Source organism: Coregonus lavaretus (genome assembly GCF_964263955.1).
Source record: "Coregonus lavaretus genome assembly, chromosome: 21".
Classification (NCBI taxonomy): Eukaryota; Metazoa; Chordata; class Actinopteri; order Salmoniformes; family Salmonidae; genus Coregonus; species Coregonus lavaretus.
Window position 1 is genome coordinate 4,901,606 of NC_140008.1, and position 14,604 is coordinate 4,916,209.

General features: G+C 44.3%; 1 protein-coding gene across 1 annotated transcript in view; it reads right to left on the reverse strand.

Annotated features, from left to right (window-relative positions):
• Positions 1-14,604, reverse strand: part of smad3b (SMAD family member 3b) — a gene marked incomplete at both ends in the record, with an annotated part of 65,599 nt that overhangs the window by 31,137 nt on the left and 19,858 nt on the right. The window lies entirely within an intron of this gene.

The following is a 14,604-nucleotide window of genomic DNA, read 5'->3' on the forward strand; positions in this document are numbered from 1 at the left end:
GAAGGAGGTTTTCACTCAAAATCTCACGATGCATGGCCCCATTCATTCTTTCCTTTACACGGATCAGTCATCCTGGTCCCTTTGCAGAAAAACAGCCCCAAAGCATGATGTGGTCCTCTGTAGCTCAGCTGGTAGAGCACGGCGCTTGTAACGCCAAGGTAGTGGGTTCGATCCCCAGGACCACCCATACACAAAAAAAAAAAAAAAAGATGTATGCACGCATGACTGTAAGTCGCTTTGGATATTATTATTATTATGATGTTTCCACCCCCATGCTTCACAGTAGGTATGGTGTTCTTTGGATGCAACTCAGCATTCTTTGTCCTCCAAACAAAGTTGAGTTTTTACCAAAAAGTTATATTTTGGTTTCATCTGACCATATGACATTCTCCCAATCCTCTTCTGGATCATCCAAATGCACTCTAGCAAACTTCAGACGGGCCTGGACATGTACTGGATTAAGCAGGGGGACACGTCTTGCACTGCAGGATTTGAGTCCCTGGCGGCGTAGTGTGTTACTGATGGTAGGCTTTGTTACTTTGGTCCCAGCTCTCTGCAGGTCATTCACTAGGTCCCCCCGTGTGGTTCTGGGATTTTTGCTCACCGTTCTTGTGATCATTTTGACCCCACGGGGTGAGATCTTGCGTGGAGCCCCAGATCGAGGGAGATTATCAGTGGTCTTGTATGTCTTCCATTTCCTAATAATTGCTCCCACAGTTGATTTCTTCAAACCAAGTTGCTTACCTATTGCAGATTCAGTCTTCCCAGCCTGGTGCAGGTCTACAATTTTGTTTCTGGTGTCCTTTGACAGCTCTTTGGTCTTGGCCATGGTGGAGTTTGGAGTGTGACTGTTTGAGGTTGTGGACAGGTGTCTTTTATACTGATAACAAGTTCAAACAGGTGCCATTAATACAGGTAACGAGTGGAGGACAGAGGAGCCTCTTAAAGAAGAAGTTACAGGTCTGTGAGAGCCAGAAATCTTGCTTGTTTGTAGGTGACCAAATACTTATTTTCCACCATCATTTGCAAATAAATTCATTAAAAATCCTACAATGTGATTTTCTTAATTTTTTTTCTCTCAATTTGTCTGTCATAGTTGACGTGTACCTATGATGAAAATTACAGGCCTCTCTCATCTTTTTAAGTGGGAGAACTTGCACAATTGGTGGCTGACTAAATACTTTTTTCCCCCACTGTATGTTTCCCATGCCAATGAAGCCCTTTGAATTGAAAGAGAGAGGAAGAGAGAGCGAGAGCGAGGGAGAGAGAGAGATAAAGAAAGAGAGAGAGAGAGAGAGCGCGAGAGAGAGATAAAGAAAGAGAGATAAAGAAAGAGAGAGATAAAGAAAGAGAGATAAAGAAAGAGAGAGAGAGAGAGAGAGAGAGAGAGAGAGAGAGAGAGAGAGAGAGAGAGAGAGAGAGAGAGAGGTCATGAGCAGATGAGCTCCTGCATTTTTCAGCATGTTTTTACAAAAATATAGATTTAGAGTTAGATAAACCTGGATTTTTCCACACAACATAACCGTCACTCCAAATCAAAACTCTAAACCTACAACCTGATTTTGGAAATAATTACCTGGAAGGATTCTTATTCCCAAGGACTGTACAGAAAATGCTCTGGCAAACCAACGACCAGCAAAAAAAGCACAACAAAAACCTGAAAACACCATCCAACCTGGAACTGAGTGAGTAATGTTTAGTCTGAAAACACCATCCAACCTGGAACTGAGTGAGTAATGTTTAGTCTGAAGCTACTTTTAAAGCCAAGAAGAAAAATAAATTACAATATATTTTACTTTATAAGGACTGAATGCTACGTTAAGGCTTCCAAACTTGTTAGGACAGAACATATCTGGCTGCAACTTCAATTAGCACTGAGGTGTGAAGTGAGAGGTGTCAAAGCCCTTGAGCCCAACAATGGCAGGTGAGTTTCACAGCCTCCCCCAACCAAATGCAGAGGCCTTTGAAGCCCCCTCCCTCTGTGCAGAGGTCATTACAATACAGTTCCCACTGGATGTAAAAAATGAGAAGGCATGGAAAGAGTACAAAAAGAAGCTCCTTATGGAAAATCAAGAGACACTTTTAGCTGACTATTATAAAAATGGGAACATAAGCAACCTTATCTTCCAATAAATTAGAGGAAAAACTAAAAGAAATTGAGAAACTTATTCAAGAAAGATCAAGTGTAATATATTATAAAAATAAAGCAAACTGGATGGAATATGGGGAAAAATGCACAAAATTATTTTTTAATCTTCAACATAGGAATGCTACCAAGAAGAACTTAATGAAACTGGTTACAATTGACGGAGTCACCCATGATTCACCTAATTATATTTTGAAGGAGGAAACAAAGTACTTTAAGCATATGTTTTCTTTTCAGTCGCCTCCATCTCCTCTAACTGAAGCTAATTGTAGTGATTTTTTTTCTATTGATAATGTCAAATTAACAGCCATACAGAAAGACTCATGTGAAGGTGACATTACAAATTACAGAGGGGGAACTTCTGGATGCAATTAAAGACTTTAAGTCTGGGAAAACTCCAGGGTTGGATGGCATACCAGTCGAGGTATACCAAACCTTTTTTGATATACTAAGAGGACCGTTATTAGCATGTTTTAACCACTCCTATGTAAATAGTAGATTATCTGACACTCAAGAAGAAGGTCTGATCTCATTATTACTGAAACAGGATACAAGTGGAAAATATAAAGATCCAGTCCATTAAAAAAATTGGAGGCCCCTTACACTTTACATGGAAGATACATTGGAGATAATATAAGGCAAGTATTGGAAACAATAGAACACTATGGAAAATATGGGAAACCAGGCCTGCTATTCATAGCAGACTTCGAAAAGGCATTTGATAAAGTATGACTGGGGTTTATATATAAATGCCTGGAGCATTTAAATTTAGGAGAATCTCTTATAAAATGGGTCAAATTCATGTATAGTAACCCTAGGTGTAAAATAGTAAATAATGGCTATATCTCAGAAAGTTTTAAACTGTCAAGAGGAGTGAAACAAGGTTGTCCACTATCGGCATATATATTTATTGTGGCCATCGAGATGTTAGCTATTAAAATCAGATCCAATAATAATATCAGAGGATTAGAAATTCAGGGCTTAAAAACAAAGGTGTCATTGTACGCTGATGATTCATGTTTTCTTTTAAATCCACAACTAGAATTCCTCCACAGCCTCATAGAGGATCTAGATACATTTTCTAACCTCTCTGGATTACAACCAAATTATGACAAATGTACTATATTACGTATTGGATCTCAAAAAAATACAATTTTTACATGACCATGTAGTTTACCAATAAAATGGTCTGATGGTGATGTGGATATACTCTGAATACATATCCCAAAGGAAATAAATGATCTCACTTCAATACATTCTGGATTCTGTCTTAGGAGGAGGTCGGGAGAGGTTGTGTTTTCTCTAGCAGGAGGTAAGCTTGGCTTCTTATATGGTGTTGAGTAAAGCTTAAACCATGTATTTAGATTGTAGGTAGGTATTGTAGTTAGGTATTGTAGGTAGTTATTGTAGGTTATTGTAGGTAATTATTGTAGGTAAGTATTGTATTCGGCGGTGCCCGGTGAAGCACGAGGCTAGCTAACCCACTACCTGGACCAATAAAGCTAGCTAGCTAGCGGGTAGCTACTGGTAACTTTTAGCAACTGTGGATAGTTGTTTCCAATGTTATTTCACGCTTAAGAGTACCTGTAATTAAGCCAGCTAGCTACCTACCATTCAGCTGTTTTTCTAACCTCATTATCTGAGGCATTAACGTTAGGTAGTTAGTAGCTACTGTACTTAATTACAGCTACTGATTGCAGAAGACCAATGTCTTCTTGTCTGCCACCCAGACAGCTGGCGTCGGGTAAGTTTGGCTTTATACATAGCTTGGGCTTTGTCGAGTAAGGCTTAAACTATGTATTTAGATTGTAGTTAGGTATTGTAGGTAGGCATCGTGGGTTGCTGTGGGTAGTTATTGTATGTAATTATTGTAGGTTAGCATTGTATTCGGCGGTGCCGGGTGTAGCACGAAGCTAGCTAGCTAGCTAACTCACCTCCTGGACTAGCTGGCGAGTAGCTATTAGCAACGGTAGCAACTAAATACAATATCCTTTTAGCCAGCTACATTTGTTCGCATCGCCGCCGTTTTTCAAACAAAGTCAACACAGCAGCCATTGCTAGCTAGCCAACACGACCAGCTAGCTGTACTGTAGCAGCTAAATACAATATATTTGTGCTAAGCTAGCCAACGTTTAATTATTGCTGCGTTATGAAAGGAACTAGACACGGACACGAATTATCTGTTTAGTGTGTTAACACATTTTTGGTAGTTTGTTGTAACCAAGTATTGGTGCTGAACTGTGTGTTATTGGATGCTAGCATGCTAGTTTGCTATGGCGTCATAGTTAGCTAGCTGAATAAAGTAAGTTGAGTCTATTCCTTGAAACATTGAACCGCTGTAGTTTACAACAATTCTAATTTCTAAAGTGGAAGTTGGGAGAGTTTTATTCGGGTGGTTCAGTGAAACAATTATAGTTTCTGAGGTGGAAGTTGGGAGAGTTATATTTGGGAGTTTTGGTGAGGGAGGCCCTACTCTCTCCTTTCCCAGATGTTTAGTTAATTTCATTCCGATATCCTCTGCATTATTGTAGCCTTTTGCTACAGCCTGTCAACTATGCCTCTGCCTATCCCTGTTCTCTCCTCTCCGCACAGGCTACACAAACGCCTCACACCGCGTGGCTGCTGCCTCTCTAACCTGGTGGTCCCTGCACGCACCACACACCTGGAGTTCCAGGTCTCAGGCAGCCTCTGGAACTGCCGTTCTGCTGCCAACAAGGCTGACTTCATCCCAGCCTATGCTACCCTCCAGTCCCTCGACTTCCTGGCGCTGACGGAAACATGGATTACCACTGAAAACACTGCTACTCCTACTGCTCTCTCCTCGTCTGACCATGTGTTCTCGCATACCCCGAGAGCATCTGGTCAGAGGGGTGGTGGCACAGGAATCCTCATCTCTCCCAAGTGGACATTCTCAATTTTTCCCCTAACCCATCTGTCTATCTCCTCATTTGAATTCCATGCTGTCACAGTCACTAGCCAATTTAAGCTTAATATCCTTGTCATCTATCGCCCTCCAGGTTCCCTTGGAGAGTTCATCAATGAGCTTGACGCCTTGATAAGTTCCTTTCCTGAGGATGGCTCACCCCTCACAGTTTTGGGGGATTTCAACCTCCCTACGTCTACATTTGACTCATTTCTCTCTGCCTCCTTCTTTCCACTCCTCTCCTCTTTTGACCTCACCCTCTCACCGTCCCCCCCTACTCACAAGGCAGGCAATACGCTTGACCTCATCTTTACTAGATAATGCTGTTCTACTAATCTCACTGCAACTCCCCTCCATGTCTCCGACCATTCTTTGTATCCTTTTCTCTCTCGCTCTCCTCCAACACTACTCACTCTGCCCCTACACAGATGGTAATGCGCCGCCGCAACCTTCGCTCTCTCTCTCCCACTACTCTCTCCTCTTCCATCCTATCATCTCTTCCCTCTGCTCAATCCTTCTCCCTCCAATCTCCTGATTCTGCCTCCTCAACCCTCCTCTCCTCCCTTTCTGCATCCTTTGACTCTCTGTGTCCCCTATCCTCCCGGCCGGCTCGGTCCTCCCCTCCAGCTCCGTGGCTTGATGACTCATTGGGAGCTCACAGAACAGAGCTCCGGGCAGCGGAGCGGAAATGGAAGAAAACTAAACTCCCTGCCGACCTGGCATCTTTTCACTCCCTCCTCTCTACATTTTCTTCATCTGTTTCTGCTGCTAAGGCCACTTTCTACCACTCTAAATTCCAAGTATCTGCCTCTAACCCTAGGAAGCTCTTTGCCACATTCTCCTCCCTGCTGAATCCTCCTCCCCCCTCCCCCCCTCCTCTCTCTCTGTGGATGACTTCGTCAACCACTTTGAAAAGAAGGTTGACGACATCCGATCCTCGTTTGTTAAGTCTAATGACACATCTGGTCCTGCTCACACTGCCCTACCCTATGCTTTGACTTCTTTCTCCCCTCTCTCTCCAGATAAAATCTTGCGACTTGTGACTGCAGGCCGCCCAACAACCTGCCCGCTTGACCCCATCCCCTCCTCTCTTCTCCAGACCATCTCCGGTGACCTTCTCCCATACCTCACCTCGCTGATCAACTCATCCTTGACCGCTGGCTATGTCCCTTCCGTCTTCAAGAGAGCGAGAGTTGCACCCCTTCTCAAAAAACCAACACTCGATCCCACTGATGTCAACAACTACAGACCAGTATCCCTTCTTTCTTTTCTTTCCAAAACTATTGAGCGTGCCGTCTTTAGCCAACTCTCTTGCTATCTCTCTCAGAATGACCTTCTTGATCCAAACCAGTCAGGTTTCAGGACTGGTCATTCAACTGAGACTGCTCTTCTCTGTGTCACGGAGGCTCTCCGCACTGCTAAAGCTAACTCTCTCTCCTCTGCTCTTGTCCTTCTAGACCTGTCTGCTGCCTTTGATACTGTGAACCATCAGATCCTCCTCTCCACCCTCTCCGAGCTGGGCATCTCCGGCACGGCTCACTCCTGGATTGCGTCCTACCTGACCGGTCGCTCCTACCAAGTGGCGTGGCGAGAAGCTGTCTCCGCACCACGTGCTCTCACCACTGGTGTCCCCCAGGGCTCAGTTCTAGGCCCTCTCCTATTCTCCCTATACACCAAGTCACTTGGCTCTGTCATATCCTCACATGGCCTCTCCTATCATTGCTACGCTGACGATACACAACTGATCTTCTCCTTTCCCCCTTCTGATAACCAGGTGGCGAATCGCATCTCTGCATGTCTGGCAGACATATCAGTATGGATGACGGATCACCACCTCAAGCTGAACCTTGGCAAGACGGAGCTGCTCTTCCTCCCGGGGAAGGACTTCCCGTTCCATGATCTCGCCATCACGGTTGACAACTCCGTTGTGTCCTCCTCCCAGAGTGCGAAGAGCCTTGGCGTGACCCTGGACAACACCCTGTCGTTTTCCGCTAACATCAAGGCGGTGACCCGATCCTGCAGGTTCATGCTCTACAACATTCGGGGAGTACGACCCTGCCTTACACAGGAAGCGGCACAGGTCCTAATCCAGGCACTTGTCATCTCCCGTCTGGATTACTGCAACTCGCTGTTGGCTGGGCTCCCTGCCTGTGCCATTAAACCCCTACAACTCGTCCAGAATGCCGCAGCCCGTCTGGTGTTCAACCTTCCCAAGTTCTCTCACGTCACCCCGCTCCTCCGCACACTCCACTGGCTTCCAGTTGAAGCTCGCATCTGTTACAAGACCATGGTGCTTGCCTATAGAGCTGTGAGGGGAACGGCACCTCTGTACCTTCAGGCTCTGATCAGTCCCTACACCCAAACGAGGGCATTGGGTTCATCCACCTCTGGCCTGCTGGCTCCCCTTCCTCTGCGGAAGCATAGTTCCCGCTCAGCCCAGTCAAAACTGTTCGCTGCTCTGGCACCCCAATGGTGGAACAAGCTCCCTCACGATGCCAGGACAGCGGAGTCACTCACCACCTTCCGGAGACATTTGAAACCCCACCTCTTTAAGGAATACCTGGGATAGGATAAAGTAATCCTTCTACCCCCCCCTCCCCCCCTTAAAAAAAAAATAATAATAATAATTGTAAAGTGGTTATCCCACTGGCTATAGGGTGAATGCACCTATTTGTAAGTCGCTCTGGATAAGAGTGTCTGCTAAATGTCGTAAATGTAAATGTAAATGTAAATTTTAATAGAAAGTTAGCAAAAATAGATATGATCTTACTACCATGGAAAGGAAAATACCTGTCAATTTGTGGAAAAATCACCCTGATTAACTCTTTAGTATTATCCCAGTTTACCTATTTGCTTATGGTCTTGCCTACGCCTAGCGAACAGTTTTTTAAATTATATGAGAAAAAAATATTCAATTTTATTTGGAACGGCAAGCCAGACAAAATTAAAAGGGCCTATTTATATAATGAATATGAATTCGGAGGACAGAAATTATTAAATATTAAAGCATTAGACCTATCACTAAAAGATGCAGTCATACAAAAGTTATACTTAAATCCGAACTGGTTCTCAAGCAAATTAGTAAGATTGTCTCACCCAATGTTCAAGAAAGGCCTTTTCCCCTTTATTCAGATTCCAACAACTCTTTTTAAGTTATTTGAAAAGGAAATAATCTCCCAAATATCACTATTTCTAAAACAAGCCATAGAAAGTTGGTTGCAATTTCAATTGAATCCTCCAGAAACGACAGAACAAATAATGCAACAAATATTGTGGTTAAATTCAAATATACTAATCGACAAAAAACCTTAATTTTTTGACAGAATGTTTAAAAAAGGTATAATCTTCGTAAATGATATCATCGGTAGGACTGGTGGAGTTATGTCGCACATGCAGCTAACAAAAACATATGGAAAACTCTGCTCTACCCAAAATTACAACCAAATAATTGCAGCCTTACCGCAAAAGTGGAAGAGGAAAGTGGAAGGGGGAGAAAGTAAGGAACTTGTCTGTCGGCCTTGCATTAAAGAACATAATTGGTTAAGGAAAACTGTGATAAATAAAAAAGTATATCAGTTTCACTTAAGGACCAAAGGATTGACAGCCGTCCCATATAGATTGCAAAATAGTTGGGAAGAGATTTTTGACGTACCGATCCCATGGCATAGTGTTTATGAACTGACACGCAAAACGACACCGGATTCAAAAATTTGAATGTTTCATTTTAAATTATTATATACAATTCTTGCTACCAATATAATGTTATTTATATGGGGGATACAATCTTCCCAGCTCTGCAGATTTTGCTGTGAAGAGACAGAATCATTAGATCATTTGTTTTGGTTCTGTCCATTTGTAGCTTGTTTTTGGACACAGGTCCAGGAATAGCTAAAGGATTGCAATATTTACCTGGAGCTAACCTTGCAGATAGCATTACTGGGTGATCTGAAAATTCATAGTCAATCGATCAATAATATAATAATACTTTTAGCAAAAATGTTTATTTTTCATTCACAATCTGTAGAAGCAATGAGAATAGAAAGGTTCAGAACTTTTGTAAAACATCACAGTACGGTTGAAATATATATGGCAAATAGAAATCCTATATGGATGGTGTTAAGAGATAGATGGGAGGTATTGAATGGAGTTGAAGGATGGGACTAATAACAAATAACAACAAATAATAACAAGATAACTAATAATGTAAGCATACTGTGTCCATAATAAGTATATAGGTTGTATGTTGGGAGCTTTTGGGAAAGAGCACAGTTAGAAAGATATGGCATATAGAAGCAAACCGGATGGACATCATGAAAATGATCGGAGAGGTTGAGAGTAGAAGAAGTTCAGGAGAAAAAACAAACAAAACAAATAAAATAGAATTATTGTAAAATTGACTGTGTCCATAAGGTGTAGATAGTAAGTATAGGCTGGAAGTAGAGGCCTGGGCATTGTTGTTCACTAATTTACCCCAAGTAGGGAAAGGATGGCGGGGTTGAAAAGTAATAAAGGGGAGTATATATATAAAAAACATGGGGGATTGGAAGTGATGCAGACAATTACATTGATAGAAGTTACAATCTATCTGCAATATTAAGCTGATCTACCCCCAGAAATAAAAATTTTAAAAATAAAAAACGTATCTTCCACACAGACCATCCCCTGGCATGGCAGAGTGCTATATTAACACACTACCCCTCTGTTAACAGTTCTAAACTAACACACTACCCCTCTGTTAAGAGGGGGGGTGTTAGCGATGGGTGGAAACTCAGGATACTAGACAACGAGGACTCTGAGTCAGGCAATGTCAACCTGTACAAGTCTGGAACAGTATTGGTACAGGGCAACCCCAAACAGTTTAAGCTGGACTTTCACCTAATCAAAGAGGGAGCGCAGCAGGAGAAGCTCTCTCTTGAGAAAGACACCCCCACCCCGAGCGTGTCAGATCAGACCTCTTCATTTAACCCCACAGATGAGAAACCCCAAGCAGAAAGTCAACCTCCCAGCACAGAACACAACTCCCTCATTGAAATGAAGGATAAATTCCCCCAGCTGGAGGTAAGGCAGGTGGAGCTGGAACAGCAGGTGAACACACTCCAGTCAGCACAGACCCAGACAACAGTCCAGCACAACAACACCCCCTTAACCAGACCTGGAGAGCTGGAGGTGGAGAGAGACATGTCTGCACTCTGGACTGTGGTGAGACAACATCAACAGGAGAAAGAACAGGAGCAGGAGAAGAACAGAGCACTAGAGGAGAGGATCAGAGTGCTGGAGGAGAAGGTGAGAACGATGATGGGTGACAGAGAACAACCCATTAGAGAGCTGGCCACCCCGGCAGAGAAGCCAGCAGAACAGCCCACCTCAGATCCTGACCAAAGTCTCAACACCACAGCAGAACAGTCCACCCCAGACCCTGACCATAGCCTCGACATCACAGCAGGACAGACAAATGAAGAACCCCAAGCCCAGGGGATCACACCCCCTCTGAGCACCCCCCATCAGCCACCCTGATAGCCCTCCTGACAACCCCCCCACACCCACTGAGGACATACACAAGCCACAGATTGTACTCTTTATGGACTCCAACTGGAAAATAAACTTTTTCCCAAACACACAGTGTCTAAACTCTGGTGTCCAAACACCCAGCGCGCCCTAGACCTTCTGTCTGAGGACCAACTAGGATCACCCAGCCACATAATAATACACACAGGCACAAACGACCTGAGAACACAGCAGGAAAGGGTGGCCACAGCACTCAAGGGAGTGATAGAAAAAGCTTCTTCTACTTTCCCCAACGCACAAGTGGTTATCTCCACCCTGCTACCACGAAAAGACTTCCACCCTGCTACCATACAGCGGGTAAACGCAAGTATTTCCTGTGACTGTGCCTCAAAACCAAATGTCTACCTGGCCCACCACTCCACCCTGGACGTAAACAGCCTTTACGACCAGGTACACCTATACAAGGCAGCAGTGCCAACATTCGCCCGGACCCTAAAGGTCATCGCCCTCAACCGCAGCCCAACACCTCACACAGGAGCAACAGATCAACAGACACCAGCGAGACACTCTCCCAGAACTGCGGGACACTGTTCACAGTCAGCCCACTGACACCCCTATCAGACCACAACAAAATCACAGTCTACTTGAACAGAGCAATACTCAATCATGAGGCATCAAAGCCAAAGGAACTGAATAATATTAAGAAATGCTATAGATGGAAGAAAGTAGTGTGGAAACCTACCAAAAAACTATTAGGCAACAACAAATTCAATACCTTTTAGACAACTTCCTGGACAAAATATTTCACTGTAATAGTGAAGGTGTAAACTTGGCACTAGAAAACCTAAACAGTATATTTGACCTCTCAGCTTCCCTATCAAACCTAAAGAAATTAACAACAATGACAAATGGTTTGATGAAGAATGCAAAAACATAAGAAATAAATTAAGAAACCTATCCAACCAAAAACATAGAGACCCAGAAAACCTGAGCCTTCACTATGGTGAATCACTAAAACAATACAGAAATACACCACGGAAAAAGAAGGAACAGCATGTCAGAAATCAGCTCAATGTAATTGAAGAATCCATAGACTCTAACCACTTCTGGAAATATTTGAAAACACTAAACGAACAACAACACAAAGAGTTATTTATCTAAAACTGAGTTGTTTGGGTAAACCACTTCTCCAATCTTTTTGGCCCTATAACAAAGAACAAACAGCAAAAACATATACATGCTCAAATACAAATCTTAGGATCAACTATTAAAGACTACCAGAACCCACTGGATTCTCCAATTACATTGAATGAACTACAGGACAAAATACAAACCCGCCAACCCAAAAAGGCCTGTGGTGTTGATGGTGTCCTAAACTAAACTAAATGATAAAATATATAGACCACATTTTCAAATTGGCTAGTCTTAAACTTTTTAACATAATCCTTAGCACTGGCATCTTCCCCAATATTTGGAACCAAGGACTGATCACCCCAATCCACAAAAGTGGAGACAAATCTGACCCCAATAACTACCGTGGGAGCCACTTTCTACCACTCTAAATTTCAAGCCTCTGCCTCTAACCCTAGGAAGCTCTTTGCCACCTTCACCTCCCTGCTGAATCCTCCTCCTCCTACCCCTCCCTCCTCCCTCTCTGTGGGAGACTTCGTCAACCATTTTGAAAAGAAGGTTGACGACATCCGATCCTCATTTATTAAGTCAAATGACACTGCTGGTCCTGCTCACACTGCCCTACCCTATGCTTTGACTTCTTTCTCCCCTCTCTCTCCAGATGAAATCTTGCGACTTGTGACGGCCGGCCTCCCAACAACCTGCCCGCTTGACACTATCCCCTCCTCTCTTCTCCAGACCATTTCTGGAGACCTTCTCCCTTACCTCACCTCGCTCATCAACTCATCCTTGTCCGCTGGCTATGTCCCTTCCATCTTCAAGAAAGCGAGAGTTGCACCCCTCCTCAAAAAACCTACACTTAATCCCTCCAATGTCAACAACTACAGACCAGTATCCCTTCTTTCTTTTCTCTCCAAAACTCTTGAGCGTGCCGTCTTTAGCCAACTCTCCTGCTATCTCTCTCAGAATGACCTTCTTGATCCAAACCAGTCAGGTTTCAAGACTGGTCATTCAACTGAGACTGCTCTTCTCTGTGTCACGGAGGCTCTCCGCACTGCTAAAGCTAACTCTCTCTCCTCTGCTCTCATCCTTCTTGACCTATCTGCTGCCTTTGATACTGTGAACCATCAGATCCTCCTCTCCACCCTCTCCGAGTTGGGCATCTCCGGCGCGGCTCACTCTTGGATTGCGTCCTACCTGACAGTTCGCTCCTACCAGGTGGCGTGGCGAGAATCTGTCTCCGCACCACGTGCTCTCACCACTGGTGTCCCCCAGGGCTCAGTTCTAGGCCCTCTCCTATTCTCTGTATACACCAAGTCACTTGGCTCTGTCATATCCTCACATGGTCTCTCCTATCATTGCTACGCAGACGGCACACAATTAATCTTCTCCTTTCCCCCTTCTGATAACCAGGTGGCGAATCGCATCTCTGCATGTCTGGTAGACATATCAGTGTGGATGTCGGATCACCACCTCAAGCTGAACCTCGGCAAGACGGAGATGCTCTTCCTCCCGGGGAAGGACTGCCCGCTCCATGATCTCGCCATCATGGTTGACAACTCCGTGGTGTCCTCCTCCCAGAGTGCAAAGAACCTTGGCGTGACCCTGGACAACACCCTGTCGTTCTCCGCTAACATCAAAGCGGTGACCCGATCCTGTAGGTTCATGCTCTACAACATTCGCAGAGTACGACCCTACCTTACACAGGAAGCGGCACAGGTCCTAATCCAGGCACATGTCATCTCCCGTCTGGATTACTGTAACTCGCTGTTGGCTGGGCTCCCTACCTGTGCCATTAAACCCCTACAACTCATCCAGAACGCTGCAGCCCATCTGGTGTTCAACCTTCCCAAGTTCTCTCATGTCACCCCGCTCCTCCACACACTCCACTGGCTTCCAGTTGAAGCTCGCATCTGCTACAAGACCATGGTGCTTGCCTACGGAGCTGTGAGGGGAACGGCACCTCCTTACCTTCAGGCTCTGATCAGTCCCTACACCCAAACGAGGGCATTGCGTTCATCCACCTCTGGCCTGCTGGTCCCCCTACCTCTGCGGAAGCACAGTTCCCGCTCAGCCCAGTCAAAACTGTTCGCTGCTCTGGCACCCCAATGGTGGAACAAGCTCCCTCACGACGCCAGGACAGCGACCACCTTCCAGAGACACTTGAAACCCTACCTCTTTAAGGAATACCTGGGATAGTATAAAAGTAATCCTTCTACCCCCCCCCTACAAAAAAAATTAAAAAGTACATAAAAAAATTAAGAATAATAACATTGTAAAGTGGTTGTCCCACTGGCTATAAGGTGAATGCACCAATGTGTAAGTCGCTCTGGATAAGAGCGTCTGCTAAATGACGTCAATGTAAATGTAATATGCGTCAACAGCAACCTTGGGAAAAACCTCTGCATTATCATTAACAGCAGAATCGTACATTCCTCAGTGAAAACAATGTACTGAGGAAATGTCAAATAGGCTTTTCACCAAATTACCATACGACAGACCATGTATTCACCCTGCACACCCTAATTGACAAACAAACAAAACAAAGGCAAAGTCTTCTCATGCTTTGTTGATTTCAAAAAAGCTTTTGACTCAATTTGGCATGAGGGTCTGCTATACAAATTGACGGAAAGTGGTGTTGGGGGAAAACCATACGACATAAAATCCATGTACACAAACAACAAGTGTGCGGTTAAAATTGGCAAAAAACACACACATTTCTTTCCAAAGGGCCGTGGAGTGAGACGGGGATGCAGCTTAAGCCCCACCCTCTTCAACATATCAACGAATTGGTGAGGGCACTAGAACAGTGTGCAGCACCTGGCCTCACCCTACTAGAATCTGAAGTCAAATGTCTACTGTTTGCTGATGATCTGGTGCTTCTGTCACCAACCAAGGA